General features: G+C 53.7%; 1 long non-coding RNA gene across 1 annotated transcript in view; it reads right to left on the bottom strand.

The window, feature by feature from the left end:
• Positions 1–20,349, bottom strand: part of LOC142823356 (uncharacterized) — a 911,743-nt gene that overhangs the window by 313,125 nt on the left and 578,269 nt on the right. The window lies entirely within an intron of this gene.

Raw genomic sequence — 20,349 nt, forward strand, 5'->3', positions numbered from 1 at the left:
CGGCTGGCCCGGGAGGGGGTGCACAGCCTGTATCAACTCCTCCTGCACCACAGGGGTAAGGAACCCAGCCGGGACCTGGGCCCCAGGGACACCCTGAGGGTGCCGGCGGCGGGGGGAGGGGACCCAGCCCTTTTCCCCCAGACTGGCCCAAGGGGGGATGCGTCCCTCTGTGTTCCCCTTCTGCCCCCTGTGCCCCTCCATTTGCCCAGGGATGCCTGCAGGGACCCGTGGGAGGGGAAGGGCTCAGACCTGCCAGCAGAATGACCCTGTTGTGTCTCTTGCAGGCCTCAACATCCACCAGGCAGAGGACCTGTGGTGCAGACACTACTACAAAGAAAGATGGGTCCTGGCTCACAGCAACAGCGTGAGGGTGGGAGAGGTAAGGACGCGCTGCCAGGGCAGGGCAGGGCTCGGGGGTGGGGCTGGCTGGGGCCCTCGTGGGGGTAGGAGGGTCTTGGGGGCAGGAGGAAGCTGTGACCCGGGGCAGGGGTTGGGGTGCCGGGTGAGGAGAGCGTCTGGGTGCAGGGTCTGGAAGGGAGTCCCCAGGGATGAATGTGATGGATTCTGCTTCCCTTGCAGCAGGAAGACACCCAGTGAGAGCAGCAAGAGCTGAGGAGCCAGCAGCTGCGTCCCCCTCCCCCCAACCCTCCCAATTGTATTGAATTGTATTTACATTCTCATTAAACAACGTTTCAAAAAACATTTGGATCAGGCTTGGTCAATAATTTGTAATGGGGGGGCCATTTTGGCAACTGATCAAGGGCCACATTTCTACCGAGGGCTTTGGGGTCTGGGACGGGGTGGTTGGGTGCAGAAGGGAGCTTAGGGGTGGAGCCTGGGTGTAGGGGGGGGGTATGATCTGGGGCGGTGGATAGGGGTGCAGGGTCCAGGAGGGGGTATGGGCGCAGGAGAGGACTCTGGCCTGGGGGAGGGGCTCTAGAGGGGTGCAGGGTCAGGGAGGGAGCTGTGACCTGGGTGAAGGGGGAGCAGAAGGTTTGGGGGAGGGGGTGCGGGTGCCAGAGAGGAGTCTGGCCTGGGGGAGGGGTGTCGGGGGGTGCAGGGTCAGGGAGGGAGCTGTGATCTGAGGGAATGGGGGACGCAGGTTCAGGTGGTCGCCTGGGACAGGCAGTCGGGGAGGGGACGTGGGCGCCAGGGGCAGGCGTATATACACTGAGACGAGAGGCCAGCAGCATGGCCTAGTGGAGGGGGCAGGGGGTTGGGTGTAAGAACTCCCGGGTTCTAATCTAATGCCACCTAGTGACTAAGGCACAGAGTTGTGTGTTAGACCCTTGCTCCTCAATTCTGCGCTCACTCTCGCGCTGGTGACCTTGGAGAGGCCTTTCAGGTCTCCCTTTCCCTGTCCATCAAAGGCAGGCAAGTGCGATGTAATGCCCTGGAGCAAGTGCTTTGGGACGTGTCGCACAAGTGTGCCTGGCTCACAAGCGTGTCAGCGCAGCTGTGTAAAAGCGTGACGAAGGCTTTGAGATCGATGCCGAAGGCTTGTGAGGCTGTGGCTGGCCAAGTGACAGGGAAATGAAAGGTCGGAGTTTGGTCAGTTAGATTTTATGGTAATACACTGAGACGAAGCACTTTGGGCGTATATACGATAATGTCTTTCCAAGTGCGTTAGTTCAAGCCGTGTCCTAGGAGCCAAGAGGTGAGACAAACATGCTTGGTCCTGTCTCGGTGCAGGGGTGGACTAGATCAGTGCTTCTCGACCAGTGGTACGAGTCCCCTTAAAGGTACTCAAGAGATGTCTGGGGGACACGTCAACACAACTGAAATTTGGAGAAAACTGAATTTTAGTTTTCAGTTTGACAGCGCTTTATTCTTTTTGTACCTTTTACACCCAAAAATGCCATCGCCCGCCCGGCTACGATGCAGTTGTTTAAACAAATGTGTTGCAACGGTAGAAAAAAATTGTGTGTGTCTGAAAACTGTAGGTACTGGGGGTACTTACACATTTTTTTTTAAAGGGGGTACATTATAAAAAAAGTTTGCGAAACACTGGACCTATCATGGTCCCTTCCACTCAGACTTTTCTATGATTCTGTGACAGGGCTGGGCGATAATTTTCAGAAGGGGGCCACTTAATGGATTTTGGATTAGAACCTGGGACTTTTGGAGCTTAGGGCAGGAGCTGCTACAGCTTGAGTTATAAGTCAGTTGCCTCTCAGCATAGGCTGAAGAGCTCCCTTGTAATAATTGCTTGCTGGAAGTGGTCTCAGTGCCACTCCATAGGATAGTGACCCACATCAGGTGGGTGGGTTACAGCTGCAGGCCTGCTCCCAGCATGCGGATCTGCTCTCTGGGCGGCGTCTATAACTCTGTGGCTGCAGCCCTGCTCCCAGCATGCGGATCTGCTTTCTGGGTGGCGTCTACAACTCTGTGGCTGCAGCCCTGCTCCCAGGACTGGATCTGCTCTCTGCCCATTGGCGTGCGCAGCACATTTCATTAGGGTGTGCACCCAAAGAATGTTTTTAAATGTACTCTTTGACCCCCATTAGCCACACCTCTGGAGGTAACACTTTCAGGGCAATATGGACAGCTCTGGGGGGGAGGGGCCAGATCCTGACCCTGGCCCCCCCTTCTCCCTCCCCGAGGCCAGTCATGCTGCCTCTGACCCCCTTCCTCCCTGAGGCCAGTCGCACTGCCCCCGATCCTGACCCCGGCCTCCCCTTCTCCCTCCCCGAGGCCAGCCCTGCTCCCCAGCTCAGTGCGGGCCCCTGCTCTCTCCTTAGCTCATTCCCACTCTGCCGACCCTGGCTCCCTCCTGACTCCCTGCTCTGCCAGTCAGGCTGAACTGGGACTTTAGCCTCTCCCCGTTGTTCCTGGGGACTGTCAGTCTCAGGATCTTGATCTCTCATTTCCCCTGCCTTTCACTGAGTTTCAGTAAGGAGCTAGCGGCAATAATGCCTCTACTTTTTCCCCCACTCCTGTGCGGAATACATTTTGTTATGTGCACCAAGGCATGCACGGATGTGCACTGTTACGTCACGTGGAGTTTCACAGCATGGGAAGAAATCAGTGGAAATACAGAGAGCTTGAGTAGTTGCAAGTGTCCATTTTATTGCATAGCACGGAGCTAGCTAGAAAAAACCCAAACCAGCTGGGCTGACCCCCAGTGACCTAACGCAGTTACTATAACAACAAGATCTATGTCTACACCCAGTACACCACATGCACCACCACTAGAAACACATGCTACCGGCTAGCAAACTGGGCAGCATTTGAATGTCTCCTGGCTGGCCGCCCAAGAGCTCAGCTTGCAGGGAACACTGGCTAACCGTCCCCTTCCACCTGGAGAAGGGAGAGACAGGAAAGCAGCAACAGAGCATCTGCCTGGGGGAAGCCCGAATCCCATGCAGGAGTGGAGCCCTGTTCCTTGTTCCAGGCCCTTGCTAGAGTCCCCTCCCGTAGCTGCAGCTATGGCCGGCAGTTTTAAAAGCGGACTTACGCTGGCCCTGCAACCCGAGCGACTCTGTCAGTGGGTGCTTATCACTCCATCACCTCGAGCTGTTTAACCAGCTTGTTTAACCAAGGAGGGAGGGAAAGGGAAACCTTTGGCCATTTGAGGGTTGCGTGCCAATGGAGGGAAAGGGGATGGATAAAAAGGGGCTGAGCACACGGTGCTGCCTCTTTTTAAACCCAGGCCCAAAGATGTCCTGGAATTCTGGGCCACTGGCCTGAAGGAGATGGTCAAACTGCCTGGCAGCTGGACTTTTGGAGTCTTGTTATTCCTGGGCTCCTGGTAGCGATGGCTCCCATTCCAGGGGATTCCTGCCAGGTAGTTTACCTCAGACAGCAGCTTTTATTCCCCCGTGTCACTTCTCCCAGTATCTGAGACTTTGGTCATGGGGATCAAGCATTTAACATGATTCCAAGAGGAACCGGATGGTTCATCTAGCGAGCCAGGCTCACCGATATTTGAGTAGTTAATAAAAATCCCTAGTTGCTGTGTGTAGGTCTAAAAAGTGAAGGTTAGTATCATTAGTCTTATTTTACAGACAGGGAATAACCTCTCCAACCTGTGGGAGAGGCAGGAATAGAACCCAGGTTTCCTGATACCACAGTCAGGGCTTTGTTACCAGGCTACATCCTGTACTATAAAGGATGGGCCTGAAGCATGGGCCTGGTGTAAGGCTTGAGGCCTGAACCAAAGTAAGCAAGAGTTAGCTGAAGAGAAACAGGCAGGTCGTGTCAAAAGCAGGCCGTTGCCTGAAAGTCTTGGGACTTAACCCTAACTGTCTTGCCTGGAAAGGTTGAAACCATAGACAAAAGGTCCTAGAAAGTCTCCAGGAATGCTAGAGAAGCAGGAAGCGAGTTGACAGGAGGCCAGGAAAGAAAATGGAAACAGAATTTGGGGTTTTGAATTGGAAGCAGTGATGTGCCTGTTGTTGTGTGATCATGCCTGGAAGATGTGAATTAAGCCAGGAACCTGGGCAAGCAGAATCCAGCGACTTTCTTGGCTAGGGAAAGACTAAATCTTGGAACCAGAGAGATGTGAGTAGAACAGGGAATTTTTAGTCAGACGCTACTAGGTTATTTTTTTTAGTTTGTTGGACTTCTTTTTGCTAAGCACATGTAACTATCCCCCTTTACCCTGGAACTCTTCAAACTGAATCCCAGGGAAGCAATTTTCTGTGTTTTAATCTTTCTTTTTTCAGTTTCTTTGTAACACCTAGCAACCAAGTAGATACGCTGGAGGGCAATAGATATGCTGGAGGGCAGGGATAGGGTCCAGAGTGACCTAGACAGATTAGAGGATTGGGCCAAAAGAAATCTGATGAGGTTCAACAAGGACAAGTGCAGAGTCCTGCACTTGGGATGGAAGAATCCCAAGCATTGTTACAGGCTGGGGACCGACTGGCTAAGTAGCAGTTCAGCAGAAAAGGACCTGGGGGTTACAGTGGATGAGAAGCTGGATATGAGTCAACAGTGTGACCTTGTAGCCAAGAAACCTAATGGCATATTAGGGTGCATTAGGAGGAGCATTGCCAGCAGATCCAGAGAAGTGATTATTCCCCTTCATTCGGCTCTGGTGAGGCCACATCTGGCGTATTGTGTCCAGTTCTGGGGCCCCCACTATAGAAAGGATGTGGACGCATTGGAGAGGGTCCAGCGGAGGGCGACCAAAATGATTAGGGGGCTGGAGCGCATGACCTATGAGGAGAGACTGAGGGATTTGGGTTTGTTTAGTCTGCAGAAGAGAAGAGCGAGGGGGGTTTGATAGCAGCCTTCAACTTCCTGAAGGGAGGTTCCAAAGAGGATGGAGAGAGGCTGTTCACAGTAGTGACGGATGGCAGAACAAGGAGAAATGGTCTCAAGTTACAATGGGGAAGGTCTAGGTTGGATATTAGGAAAAACTATTTCACTAGGAGGGTAGGGAAACACTGAGATGGGTTCCCTAGGGAGGTGGTGGAATCTGCATCCCTAGAGGTTTTTAAGTCTTGGCTTGACAAAGCCCTGGATGGGTTGATTTAGTTGGGATAGGTCCTGCCTTGGGCAGGGGCTGGACTTGATGACTCCTGAGGTCTCTTCCAGCTCTATGGTTCTATGATTCTAAGTAATGTTTCACCAAGTGTATTTGTTTTGTTAATAGACGTCACATTTTTAAAACCATGATCTGATTCCTGCATCCTAGAGGGCGGAAGGTTCTGTATGCACGTGCCTAAGACAGCAAGCCATACTTCTAGGAGAAATTACAGGTTTTCAAGCTCTCTCTGGAGGGAGTGTCAAGGACAAGGAAGGTACCCCACAGGAGGGAATTCTGAAATGCGCCTGTCTGGTTCTCAAAGGGGTTTGTGCATTTGGATGATGGCAGCAACACCAACACAAGCCTCCAGTGGCAGGGTATTTTAAAGTCTCTTGTGGGCCCCCACCTTCTGCACTTGGAGTGCCAGAGTGGGAAACAGCCTTGACATGACCCCTCTCCAATTTATCAACATCCATCTGGAATTCTGGTCACCAGAGCTGGGCACAGAACTCCAGCAGCAGAAGTTCAAGTGCCGAATAAAGAGGCTAAGTCGGTTCCCCACTCTGGCACTTGGAGTGCAGAAGGTGTGGGCCCAAAAGAGACCTTAAAATACCGTGTCTCTATGGGCTTCTGCTTCAAAACTCCCCAAGGTCACAGATTCCCTGAGCTTAGGAGGGTTGCTGCCTCTACCCAAGTGGAAAAAAACTTTTTCTTCTTGAACGCAGGAAGAAGTCACTTGGGAACGTATTCCAGAAGGGTACCCCAAACTCTTTTACACAAGAGCCAAAAGAAATCTGATGAGGTTCAACAAGGACAAGTGCGGAGTCCTGCACTTGGGACAGAAGAATCCCAAGCATTGTTACAGGCCTGGGACCAACCAGCTAAGTAGTAGTTCTGCAGAAAAGGACCTGGGGGTTACAGTGGATGAGAAGCTGGAGATGAGTCAACAGTGTGCCCTTGTAGCCAAGAAGGCTAATGGCATATTAGGTTGCATTAGGAGGAGCATTGCCAGCAGATCCAGAGATGTCATTATTCCCTTTTATTTAGCACTTGGAAAGAAAAAAAGAAAAATGAAAACAAACTGTAATTTCTGATAGCTGTCCTCTTAGTCTTAGGCAGGTATACACAGACCTCCTATTACTTTCCAGGATACAAAATCAGATCATAGCCTTAAAATAGGTGATTATATTAAGAAAACAAAAAGGTATTCATTTGTAAAGCTGACTTGGCTGCTAGGAGTTATAGCGCAACTGAGAAAAGAACAGATTAAAACACAGACAATTGCATCCCTGGGATTCAGTTTAAAGTTATAGTGGGGAGAGGAGGGGATATGGATTTAGCACAGAGGAGTTTAACCAAACAACAAAACAAAAAAATAACCTGATCGCATCTAAATAAACATTCTCTATCTACTCAAGTATCCACACTTCCAAGGTCCAGTCCAATTCTAGGCCCAGGTATTCTTTTTTTTAGGCATGATGTCCCTGCCCAGTTCAATTCATCCCCCCCCTCATCCCCTTCCGCAGCTCCAGGATTAAACTCACAAAGAAAAACAGCAGACAGATTCCCTTTTAATGCAGATCTGAACTCTTTCTTCTCACTGGTGCTCCTGGCTCCCTGCCAACACTTTCTAGCTAGCTAGGTTTAACCCTTTAGTCACTGAATACTGGGATGTTCAGAAAAGAACAGTGGGCCTCCCATCCATCACAGAAGCGAGACAGCCTCTTTACTCCTGCTCAAGCGTTTCCTGTTTATACATCCCAGAATTACAATAGCTTTTTAAGCCCCAACGCCACAATGGGAGCTCATGTTCTGCTGATTACCCACCATGACCTCTACATCTCTTTTCCCCGCCCTGCAAGTCTGGCCCACAGAACCATGGGAAGTGGCATAGGCTAGCCTGGGCCAGGGCAAAGGAACACGTGGGCCTTTCTCTTCTCCATCTCTCCCTCTGCATCGCACAGCAGGGCGCAGGAGTGCCAGGGGGCTCTGTGGACGCTGTTTGGCTTAATGCCAGCGAAAGCAGGGTCTACAGGAGTACTTATGGGCTCCTAGTGTTAAGAGCTGTGATGTGGTTGCCTCAGCAGCGTGGCTCAGTGCTTCTGTTCTTGGAGCTCTGGTGTTATCAGTGGTCAGTGCAGGTAACGCAGCCTGCTCCTGCTGCAGATCTCGCTGTTATGCACAAAGACCGACCACAGGCACCATCTGGTGACAGAGGCACTTGGCCAGGTTTATAGCCGTGTAGTCACAGATCTAGTGCCCTGGATTTGCGGTTACACGTGCACCAACTCAAGTGCTCCAGGATGAGGAGCAATTCAGTCAGTAAGTCTCTGTTGTCCCTTCGGCCATGCAAAGGGGGTAAGGCCAGTCACCCCAATATTTATAGCCTAAAATAAACTTGTCTGGTTTCGGACATTTGTTTGCTCCCTCCCCTTGTACCTAGTACCTTGAACCGAAAAATATTAGAGGAGACACTGTTGAGCATCCACTGCGGATGCGCTCGGTGAGGCTAATCTTCGTGTTTTACCTCATCCCCGTTGCAGGGTTCCAGACCAAGGAGGATATCTACTGCCTCGCTTTAGCGAAGGCCCTGTACACTGTGCCCACGCAAGTGACTGCTGGGTTTTATGCACCATGGGGACATTGCAAAAACCTGCTCTTACACAAAATCAAGGGTGAGTACTGCCCCGGGGAACGTAAGACGGGGAAGGAACCTTGTGGGGATGGGGATTAGTGGATGACAACCATCTCTAAAGAGCCAGAGCCACCCGTACTCATTTGCCGATTATGCAATCGCATAGGGGACCTGAAAATTTGGAGCAGCACTGGGTTTTCATGTCCACTCCACCCACCTGCCTCTTCCTATCCATGGTCTGTGGCTCTGCTTCCTCCAGCAGCAGAAGTTCTAGAAGATCTAGTTAATTTACAAGTGACAAAGTCTGCTCGAGCTACTGGCAGAACATCGACGACATGGTAATGAAGCCATTTAACAGGCATTTGCCAACCTCTGCTAAATGTTTGCTGAATTTACTGTGAGAGTCGACAGGACCTTAGTTTAAAATGTGTTTGTTTATTAGTGTGTGGATGAGGGTTATAAAATCACATCGCTAAAAATTCAACATCCATCTGGGCTGCTGTTGGGCAGATGGGCACCAGTTTAATAGTACGGCGTAGGATCCCATCAATCCTAAGGATGGCTTTGCCAAGAGCTACCCATTCTTGATTGCTTCCCAGAAGGGAGGGATTGTGAAGCTGGAAGACCCTTCAGGAGGAGAGATTTAAGGCACTGCCAGGTACCTAACATATCTTCCTCTTTTATCTCAGAGAACATGGAAAACGAATCGAAGAAGAAAGACCAGGAGGAATTTCAGCGGACGCAGAAGATGCAGCGTGACAACACTGGCCGGGATCTACTCAAGCTCCTGTTACTCATGATCTTCTACCGCCCGGTCCTGACGGAGCAGCAGAAGTGGAGAAGGAACGTGAAACACGTCTTCATCCATTTCAGCGCCTGGGAGTACGCGGGCTGCGACCAGCTCTGGGCAGGCCTCATTACCACACTGTGCGACGGCATCGAAAGCCACTTTGGTCTCCTACCCATGAGCATTTACAGGACCATAGACAGGAAATGTAGCATCATCGAAAGACCAGGGGATCAGGAATGGGTTAGCAAGAAGTTCCTCTTCCTCCCGCTGTGGGTGGCTGTGATCCTTTTGATCATGGTAGCTATTGGGGTGGGTGGTCTCCTCCTAGTGTTTGGGATCCCCATCGGGGATGCCTCGGGAGACGCCATAGCTGTCGTGGAAGGCATTGGGGTGACGGCTGTCAGCGTCTCTGCAGCAGCTGCCATACGGCTCACTATCACAGTGGTACGAAACTTTATCGTCACCCAGAAGAGCCAGCTGGAGAGACAGATGAACCAGACGGCTCTCAGCGCACAGCTGGGCTTCATGAGCTGCGTGAAAAGCGAAGTCAGGACAATCACTGGGGGTACGTCTACACTACAGCGCTAGTTCGAACTAACTTAGTTCAAATTAGTTAATTCGAACTAAGCTAGTTCGAACTTGCGCATCTAGAACTAAAAACTAGTTCGAACTAGCGTTTTGCTAGTTCGAACTAGCGCGTCCACACTGATTGGACGCAGGGGGGCATTTAAGGGCAGCTGAAACCGGTTCTGGCAGGGCATCAGGTCAGCAGTTGCTTTGTGTGGCTGCTGTCTGAGGCTATCTGAGGCTCGTGCTTAAAGGGACCCCCCTGGACAGCCGGTTCTCAGCTTTTCCTGCTTGCTTGCCAACCTCGCCGAGGGACAGCAAAGCGTCGGTCTCTGTGCCCGTCTGTGTCGGTGCTTCCCTTCGGGGGGGACCGCCGCAGGTGGCAACATGGAGCCACGGCTCGCCCTGCACCTTCTGGTGCACTTTCTGGACTTGCTGCTGCAAGCCTGCCAGCAATGGCTCGAGGCTGCCTGGCACCACCTGGGGAACGTCAGCCCCCTGCCTCTCCGCCTGGCCGCCCTGGGGGCCGTGGAGGAGCCGCGGCGGCGCCCCGGCACCGGCATGCCCCGCCGCATCTGGCGTCTGGACACCAGCAGCGACTGGTGGGACCGCATCGTCCTGGAGCGCTGGGACGACCGACAGTGGACCCAGAACTTTAGGATGAGGAGGGACACCTTCCTGGAGCTCTGCGAGTGGCTCGCCCCTGCCCTGCAAAGAAGGGACACTCGCATGAGGCCCGCCATCCCCCTCCAGAAGCGGGTGGCCATCGCCCTCTGGAAGCTCTCCACGCCGGACAGCTACCGATCCGTCGGGAACCAGTTCGGCGTGGGGAGATCCACTGTCGGAGCAGTGCTCATGCAGGTACGGCGCTCGTCGGCCACCGAGCCGGGGGGGAAGGGGGGCTGCGAGGAGGGGATGGGCCGCCCCAGGGACAAAGGGGGGGGGCGGGAGGAGGCGAAAGCGCCCCGCACCGGAGGGGTCGGGCTGTCCCGGCCGTACTACACGCCGCCAGGGGGGTTGCTTCCGGGAGTGGGGCCCGGGGCACTGCCAGGGCACGCACGCTCCCAGCCACCCGGGCGCCCCACTGATTGACGCTTTGCTGTGTCTCTCTCCGCAGGTGGTCAAGGCCATCAACCGGGTGCTGCTCCGCAGGGTGGTCCGCCTCGCCGACCCGGATGCCGTCATCCGGGGATTCGGCGCCCTCGGCTTCCCCAACTGCGGGGGGACCATCGACGGGACGCACATCCCCATCTGTGCCCCGGAACACCAGGCGTCCCGGTACGTGAACCGCAAGGGGTACTTCTCCGTCATCCTGCAGGCCGTGTGTGACCACCGGGGACAGTTCACAGACATAAATGTGGGCTGGTCCGGCAAAGCACACGACGCACGGGTGTACCGGAACTCCTCCGTGTGCCAGCGGCTGCAGGACGGGACCTTCTTCCCCGACCGCCACATCAGGGTCGGGGACGTGGACATGCCCGTCTGCCTGGTGGGGGATGCCGCCTACCCACTGCAGCCGTGGCTCATGAAGCCCTACACGGGGCACCTCAATCCCTCCCGCCAGGCCTTCAATAACAGGCTGAGCAGGGCCCGCATCGTGGTGGAGGGGGCCTTCGGGCGACTGAAAGCCCGCTTTCGATGCCTCCTCACCCGTCTGGACCTGGCCGAGCACAACATCCCTCCCGTGGTGGCGGCATGTTGTGTGCTCCACAATTTGTGTGAGCGGAAGGGGGAGGCTTTCCTGCCAGCCTGGATGGCTGAGGCTGACCGCATGGCTGGACACTACGGTCAGCCCCGCACCGCCGCCGTCCGGGAAGCCCAGCGGGGGGCCATCCGGATCCGGGAAGCCCTGCGGGAGAGCTTCCAGGTGGAGGAGGAGGAGGACTGACCTCTCCCTGCATGCCCCACCGGGGCCTTCTTCCACCCTACCCCCCCTTCCCCTTTCCCCTCCCTACCTACTGTCAAATAAAGACACCTGTTTTTCCAACAAAAACGTCTGTTTATTTCACAGAACTGGGGTGGGGGAGGGAGGAATGAAGGTGGGAGAAGGGAGGGGGAAACCTGGGACGAGGGAGCTGGAAGGGGAGGGGAGGGAAGGGAGGAAGGGAAAGGAAAGCTCAGGGGTGGGAGTCCGGCTGCCTCTCCCGTCTCGCCACACTGCGGGTCCGGGGGCGTCGGTGGGGAATGGTTGTGGAGGGGGGGGCAGAGAGGACAGGGGGTGTGGAAGAAGCAGGAGCGGAAGCAGGAGGAGCAGGGGGAGCAGGGGGAGCAAGAGGGGGAGAAAGAGGGGGAGCAGGGGGAGCAAGAGGGGGAGCAAGAGGGGGAGCAGGGGGAGGAGGAAACGGGAAGCGGTCCAGCAGGCTCTGGAGGTGGCCTCGCAGGGCATGGCCCTGCTCCTCCAGGGCCTCCAGACTCCTCTGGCGCAGCCTGAGGTCCTCCTGGACCCAGTGGTCCTGGAGACGGAGCTGTCGGTCCAGGAACCGGAGATGCCACCTCTGGTAGTCCTCCTGGTTCCTGGCTGACCTGCTTGCCCGGGCGCGGGCGGCTGCTGCAGGCGGTGTGGTGCGCCCTGCAGGCCCCGGTGCTGCAGCTGTGGTGCAAGAAGACCAGCGGTCAATGACCCCAGGGGCCCAGGTGTGTGAAACCCAGCTCCCCTCTGCAAGGCCAGGGCCCCTGCAGGATCCCCAGCTGCTGCTCCGTGGTGGGCAAGGCCCAGGCGCACGGTCCCGGGGCTCCCTCTCGCCCCAGCCCCCCGTACACATAAGGGGAACACGAGGGTACTCACAGGTGGACGCCTCCCCGGCCTCTGATGATGCAGGCGAGCGGCTCTGTGGGGTGCCTCGGGGGTCCCGGGTCCTGGGAAGGCTGGCGGCAGGCTCCTGGCTCTCAGAGCCCTCTTCCTCCTCCTCGGTGTCCAGGAGCGGTCCCTCTGCCCCGGGGTCAATCACGTCCCGGGGGGCAGGGACGGCATGAGGCCCCAGGATGCGGTCCAGGGCATGGAAGTGGGGGCAGGCCTCCGGGTCAGCCCCTGGCAGGCAGGCCCGGGAGTAGGACTGCCGCAAGTCCTTAATTTTGCAGCGCACCTGCTCCCGGCTGCGCTGGTGGCCCCTGGCGGCCAGACTGGCAGCCATGCATCCATAGACGGCCGCGTTCCGGTGGCTAGTGTGGAGATCGTGGACATTGGAGGCTTCCCCCCAAACCTCGATGAGGTCCACGATCTCCGCACTTGACCAGGCGGGCGCCCGCCTTTTGCGCCCCCGGGCAGGCTCCCGGGAGCCGCCAGGCTGGTCGTGGGGAGCAGTGGAGGGCTGGGAACCCTCGGATGGCTGGCTCATCCTGTGGCAGGTGCAGGCTGTGCAGGCACGGGTGCTTGCAGCCTTGCAACTGGCACAAAGTGAGTAGCCAGCCCGTGGCCCTTTAAGGGCTCCGGGGCCAGGAAGGGGGCAATAGAGTTTCCCTGGTGTTGGCCAGAGTGGCCACCAGGGAAACCTGGGAAGCCTTAGCCTCCCACTAGTTCGAACTAAAGGGCTACACAGCCCTTAGTTCGAACTAGCTAGATCAAAATAGGCGTTAGTCCTCGTAAAATGAGGTTTACCTAGTTCGAACTAAGCGCTCCGTTAGTTCGAATTAAGTTCGAACTAACGGACCGCTAGTGTAGCGCCTAGGAAAGTTAGTTCGAACTAACGTCCGTTAGTTCGAACTAACTTTCTAGTGTAGACATACCCTGGGTTCCTGCAGTACATGGAGATCTTCCAGCGGCGGAAGCTGCGGGTGGTGCTGGAGATCACCCACTTGGATACATGCAGCCCTGACAAGGTGGTGGGCGTCCTTGATGCCATGAACATCCTCCTCTCAGACGATGACGCCCCTTTCGTCTCCATCCTGGCTGTTGACTCCAGCATCATTGTCGACTGCGTGGAAAGCTCCAAGTATATGAGAGGTATGGCCAACAACGGCTACGAGTTCTTAAACCGCATCGTCACCCTGCCCTTCTCTGTCCCTCGGATGGACTGCGACACCAAGCGGAGGCTGATCAGGAATATCATCGTGCGCAAGGAGCAGCTAGAGGCAGAGGTCGGCTTCCGGCAGGATGGCAAGATGGAAGCCAGCTCTGACTTCCTCAACATCTCTCGCTACCATTCGGCCAACCACGATGCCCAGAATCCAGTTGCAGAGGACAGCCAGATACCTCTCATGGTTGGAACCCCAGCGCTGGGAACCGGCAGCTGCGGGAAAGGTATCCGAGCCAAAGACCTCATTCAAGATGCTTTCGACTACCTCCTGGATGACGCCTTGAAGGAATTCATGACAGACAACGTGGTGCAGATGCGGCGCATCGTGAACACCGTCACCATCACCATCAGGCTGCTGGCGAGTAACATCCCCAAGGATGAAGTGTGTCCGAAGAAGGTGGTGGAATGGGTGCTCCTTGCCAACCAGTGGCCGTGCCGTCTGAGCTGGCTCTTGCAGTGCATCGAGGATGAGGAGCAGAGGAGTCGAATGGGCAGCTGCCATGGAAGCCCGCTCCGCCCCGACATGTCTCTGTGGGAGGTCTACGAGAAGTACATGGAAGAGCTGGACATGCTGAAAGGCCAGATGGAAAAGCTGCTGGAACTGGACCAGGATCCCGAGCTGTTCCACACTTTCCTGTGCGGCAGGTTTCGGGTGGAGGAGGCCCTCTTCTACCTCCCCTTCACGGTCAATTTGGACCCATCCGTGAAAAGACAGATGGAGCTGCAACGTGGCAGCCACAGACTGAAACGGACAAAGAAATTCGACAAGCTCAGCGCCTGCACTCTGCTGGGTATGACGGTGGAGGATGTCTGCCGAGAGGTGGGTCACCCTTGGGTTTCCTTCCTTCGAGCAGGGCCAGCTGTCGATAGAATGTCCATGCCTCTTCATCGCAAGAAGCATGTCATTCATGTGACAGCAGCTGACCACAGATGATGGCTACAGGCAGAGCCATCTTTGCAAATCGTGGGGCCCTGAATAATTGAGGGCCCTTCTGCAGGATTGCCTGGGCCTTTTCCCCTCATGCAGCTTCTGCTGGAGGTCTGGTCGTTCCTACTACCTCCCTACCCCAAGCAGGGCTCAGGAGCTAGAGCAGAGTTGCAGATCCTCTCTGCTTGCTAGCTTGCTGCTGCTGCTGATTTGAACCCCGTAGCAGATTTGAACCTAGGCCCTCTAGGAGTGTGTCTAAACTACATGGCTCCGTCGACGGAGACATGTAGATGAGGCTGATTGGCAGAGGGAAATGAAGCTGCGATTTAAATAATCGTGGCTTCATTTAAATTTAAATGGCTGCCGCGCTCTGCCGACCAGCTGATGATCAGCTGTTTGTCGGCAGATCGGGGCAGTCTGGACGCTTCCCCGTCGACGTGAAAGCCCTTTGTCGACCTCCCCGGTAAACCTCATCCCACGAGACATCAGGGGGAGGTCGACAAAGGGCTTTCATGTCGACGGGAGCGTCCACACTGCCCCGATCTGCCGACAAACAGCTGATCATCAGCTGGTCGGCAGAGCGCGGCAGCCATTTAAATTTAAATGAAGCCGCGATTATTTAAATCGCGGCTTCATTTCCCTCTGCCGATCAGCCTCATCTACATGGCTCCATCGATGGAGCCATGTAGTTTAGACACACCCCTAGAGGCCTCGACAGCTGGAGCCATGAAGGCAGCTGGCTCCCAGCTTAGGATGTAGAGCTCCCTTGTTCTTATCTCTGGCTGTAAGAGGTCCAATTGCCACACGAAGGGACAGTGAACCACACACACTAGGTGTGTGGATTACACTGCCAGCTGAGAGGAGCACGTGGGGGAGGGCGAAGGGAAAAGCCCTGCAGCAGACAGGACAGAGCGTCCCCAGAGACGAACCGGCAGAGGCATATCCTCAGACATACAAGAACACATGGCTGCTGCATTGGGGAACTCAAAAATTTGGTGCCCAAATTTTCCGGTGCCCTATGCAGCTACATATTTCCCATGGGCCTAGGGACAGCCCTGACTACGGGCCCCAGAGCTGATAGAAAACTGTCCCACATAACTGGTGCATAACTGGAGGGAGAGGAGCGAGAACTAGTGGGGGTAGGATGTTGAGGGGAACAGGCGGTGTGGGATGGGGGCTTTCGGGGAAGGCACAGTGTGGGTTTGAGGCCTCAGGAGTAGGGGGGGCACATGAGGGGGAATGGGCAGAGTGAGGATGAGGGGGAAAGGGTGATGTAGGGGGCAAGGCCACAGTCCGGGTTCTGCTAGTTCCCCCACTTTCTGCTGCTCCTGACTCTTGGTTTGCACAAAACATTTCTTCTTGGAACAACTCGGTTCCTTGGAGCTCTTTCCTCCAACCCCGAAGCCATTGGCTGGCTCTCCCCGGGTTCATCCTTTACGCTCTGAAGTGACTTGGGTCGGTTTTAAGACTGGGAGACCCGTAGCTGTCTGTTATGCACTCCAGAGAGAAGAGAGGCAAAAACATAAATACTCTTGCTGGAGGCCTGCAGCGTAATACCCCTTATCCAGAATAACACACAAGAACCCTGAGGCTATGTCTACACTGCTAGCTTTTGCCTGCAGAGAGCATGCTAATGAGTGCCAAGAAGTTGCTAATGAGTGCTTCATTAGCATACTCTCTGCCTGCAAAGGCCCGCAGTGTAGATATAGCCTTAGGTCGAGAGGCCCAACTCCACCCCCGTCAGGCTGACTGCATGCTTCCCTCCAGCCTACAAGCAGGGTCAGGAAACCTTCCCTCTTCATTTCAACACACCCCTCCAGTGGTCCCTGCATTGCTAGCTTTTGCCTGCAGAGAGCATGCTATTTCCCCTGCCGTGCCAACTTGCTCAGCGGTGCCCCTAACAGAATCCAAGCACACGGCAGTGGGGTGTGCAGGGTACCGTACCTGGCCCCACAGCCGGCCGGCCCGCCTTGTTTGCTAGAATCTGAGCAAGCCCAGACAGGTTCCTCTCGGGAGCTATAGCGGACCCTTCCTAAAAACGTGTTTGGCGACCTGTTCAGTAGATGCACGGCACTAACGGGTGCTCCCACTTCTCTTCCAGATGGACACAATCGGCTTGAAGGAGGAAAACGTCCCGCTGTACAAACAGAGGCTCAGGGACCATAATCTCAACGGGCGCGCGCTGGTCTACAGTGACAACACTGAAATCAAAGAGGCCCTGCACATGAGTCTTGGCGAATGGACCCTCTTTAGCATCCATTTCCTTGGAGTGTTTCCCCCGGCGAATTTGGCCTCTTCTGTGGTGTCCCCCGTCCCATTCCACGTCAGGCCAGAGGCTCTGAAGAACATGGTTGCCTTAAGAGAGACTGTGGCGAGAGGGAGCAAGCTCTCTCTGAACAGCTCCAGGGAAGATCTTTGGGAAAAGAGATAACTCTGAATCCTGAACACAGAGGTGAAAGTGCCCTGGTGCGCAGCTCCAGCAAGAACTGCAAAGACCTGGGCTGCAACAGGACAGTACCTGTGAGAAACTGTAAAGTTACTTTCACGGCCGCCTGTACAAAACCAGAAGCAAGATCGGGGCTTTCGCCCACAATGTACCTCCCTGCATCTCCAGTGACATCGCACGGATGAATCATAGAATCCTAGAGTTGGAAAAGACCTCAGGAGTCATCAAGTCCAGCCCCCTGCCCAAGGCAGGACCAATCCCAACTCAATCATCCCAGCCAGGGCTTTGTCAAACCGAGACTTAAACACCTCTAGGGATGGAGATTCCACCACCTCCCTAGGGAACCCAGCCCAGTGCTTCCCCACCCTCCTAGGGAAATAGTTTTTCTTAATCTCCAACCTAGACCTCCCCCGCTGTAACCTGAGACCACTGTTCCGTGTTCTGCCATCCCTCACTACTGAGAACAGCCTCTCTCCATCCTCTTTGGAACCTCCCTTCAGGAAGTTGAAGGCTGCTATCAAATCCCCCCTCACTCTTTGCTTCTGCAGGCTAAACAAACCCAAATCCCCCAGTTTCTCCTCATAGGTCATGTGCTCCATACCCCGAATCATTTTGGTCAAGCTCCCCTGGACCCCCTCCAATGCGTCCCCATCCTTCCTGTAGTTGGGGGCCCAGAACTGGACACAATACTCCAGATGTGGCCTCACCAGAGCCGAATAAAGGGGAATAATCACTTCTCTGGATCTGCAGGCAATGCTCCTCCTAATGCCCCCTAATATGCCATTAGCCTTCTTGGCTACAAGGCCACCCTGTTGACTCATCTCCGGCTTCTCATCCACTGTAATCCCCAGGTCCTTTTCTGCTGAACTGCTGCTTAGCCAGTCGGTCCCCAGCCTGTAACAATGCTTGAAGCAATCAGATGACAAGAGAAGAATTAAGGATCCGGGGGGGGGAGGAGGGGGGGACTGTACTGGGTCTGAGGGATTTGGGGCACATTCATGTCAACGGGGCTGGTGACAGACGTTGTCGGGCCCTGGGTAATGTATGGGAGGGGGTCGGCTCAAGACCCCCTCAAAGGGGCAAGGCTCTAGACCCCCTCAAAGGGGCAAAGCTAAAGGTAGGAGGGGCAAGGCGAGGGCCATTCAGGCCTTAGCGCCACCCACCTTGCACCAGACAGAGCTCTAGGATTGATTTCATTTGCCCGGGTCTCTGGCAGTGGCGGCTGCCATAATAGTCGATACAGTGACCCAGAGGCCTGGACCCTTTTAAATCATCAGCTCCCGAGACAACTGCCCCCTTTGCCTCTCCCCCTCCCCATCCGTGGCCCCTGTCTGTGGGGCTTCAGACCCTGGTGGTCAAAGTATTTTGGTCTGGTTAGTACAGCAGGGGACAGGGAGTTGGGACATACGGGTCCTATTCCTAGCGCTGCCACTGGCTTGCTGTGTTTTTGAACAAGCTGCTCCTCCTTTTTGGGACTCAGTTGCCTCTGTAGTAAGTTGCGGGTTGGTAACATAAAATCAGCAGGCCCGAATAAAGGCCGGTAACATAAAAACAGCAACAGGCCTGAAATCTAGGAAGCAAGACTTTGGCTCAGTGGAACCGCAGGCAGGAAAGAGAAATAGTATAAGCCAGATCAAGCATAAAGGTCCAGGCACAGGTACCAAGCACATTTATAGAATCCTATAAATGGAAGAGACCTCAGGAGTCAACAAAAAATCCTCATTAAAAAAAAAAATTGTTTGGTGTTCCTCGGTCTTAAAAAGTTTAAGAAACACTCGTCTAGACAGTACTGGGTCCTGCCATGAGGGCAGGGGACTGGACTCGACCTCTCGAGGTCCCTTCCTGCCGGCTACATGTGGCAATGAAACGGTAATTCGAACTAAGTCCTTAGTTCGAATTAACTGTTACATCTCATTCTATAGCCGCGCGGCAGTTACTTCGGGCTAGTGGAATTTCAAAATGGCGACCGGACGGGAACATGCAAATAAAGCCTGGGCTATTTAAATCCCGGGCTTCATTTACAACTCCGGTTGCCTGCTTTGCCTACCTAGCTCAAATTAACGAGCTAATGTAGACATACCCTTATTGACTAATTGAGTAGTCGATGGAAATTCCACCAACTACTGGATTAGCTGATTAAGCGCAATTTAACATCCCTCGGTTGAGCTACCACATATGTTTTAGAAAGACATCCAATCTTTATGGCTTGTGTGTAGTTCAACGCATTAAATTCCAAGCAGGTTGCTGAAGTTTCTTTTTTTCATCATGATTGGCAATTTGACCAGCCTTATACAGTAATGGATCTTTACCATTCCTCTGATTTCTTTTGTTCCCGATATATTTAAACATTTCCTAATTATCCTTTATGTTACTGGTTATAGATTTTTTTTCCCCCAATTTTAGCTTCTCCTATCAACTGTTTGCTTTTTCATAACTCGCATCCTCCCTTTTTTCCCATTTGCTTTATATTTTTTTCTTGTGGTGTTTATGACAAAAACTAAAACATAGGACATAAACTTTGAGTCCTATTTATAGTACTTTAGGTTGGTTTAATGGAAAAATGGGTTGATACAGAGTAAATTGGAGTTCAAAATAACCCTTTCTCGGGCAATTTTTCTCTCGAAAGCCTCACCTTTTTCAGCCTCCTTCCACTAACTTCTGATTTTAAATGTCTGGATTGTTAGACATGTGCTCAGGAAACCTTACCTGTCACTAAACATAGATTTTGTTTGTGTTAATTATAGATATGAATGGAGCTAGTTAATCCCTGTTGTAAGATTCCAGTGGAGCCAAAGAAAGTAAACAAGTAACTAATTTGGGTCAATCTTTCTACTTGACAGTCCCTAGGAATCTACCGTTTCAACATTTCCTGGGAACAGAAACACAAGTTAGAACAGTGATAGAAATGTAGCCGTGTTAGTCTGGTGTAGCTGAAACGAAATACAGGACTATGTAGCACTTTAAAGACTAACAAGATGGTTTATTAGATGATGAGCTTTCGTGGGCCAGACCCACTTCCTCAGATCAAATAGTGGATCTGAGGAAGTGGGTCTGGCCCACGAAAGCTCATCATCTAATAAATCATCTTGTTAGTCTTTAAAGTGCTACACAGTCCTGTATTTTGTTACAAGTTAAAACACTCATTAATTTTGGCTTCATTCAGCTTTCCCTTCGAACAAATTAAAAACATAGTTGATAAGTGGCAAAGTTGGTGCATGGGAGTGAAGGACACGTTAGCTCATTATGCCTACACAGGGGGATGTCACACTGGTCTGACCAGTTCCAAGGACAGTTGGGTTGCCATAGAAAGGGATGCAGAGCTGCTCTTCAGGAGCTCCATGGATTAGACCTATACTGCTGTTGAAGGAATTGGGGCTCTCAAATAAAAGAAGTCCCTTGCCTTAGAATCATAGAATCCCAGGGCTGGAAGAGACCTCAGGAGTCATCGAGTGCAGCACCCTGCCCAAAAGCAGGACCAATCCCAACTCAATCAT

Source organism: Pelodiscus sinensis, chromosome 33, assembly GCF_049634645.1.
Source record: "Pelodiscus sinensis isolate JC-2024 chromosome 33, ASM4963464v1, whole genome shotgun sequence".
In the NCBI taxonomy this organism is placed as follows: domain Eukaryota; kingdom Metazoa; phylum Chordata; order Testudines; family Trionychidae; genus Pelodiscus; species Pelodiscus sinensis.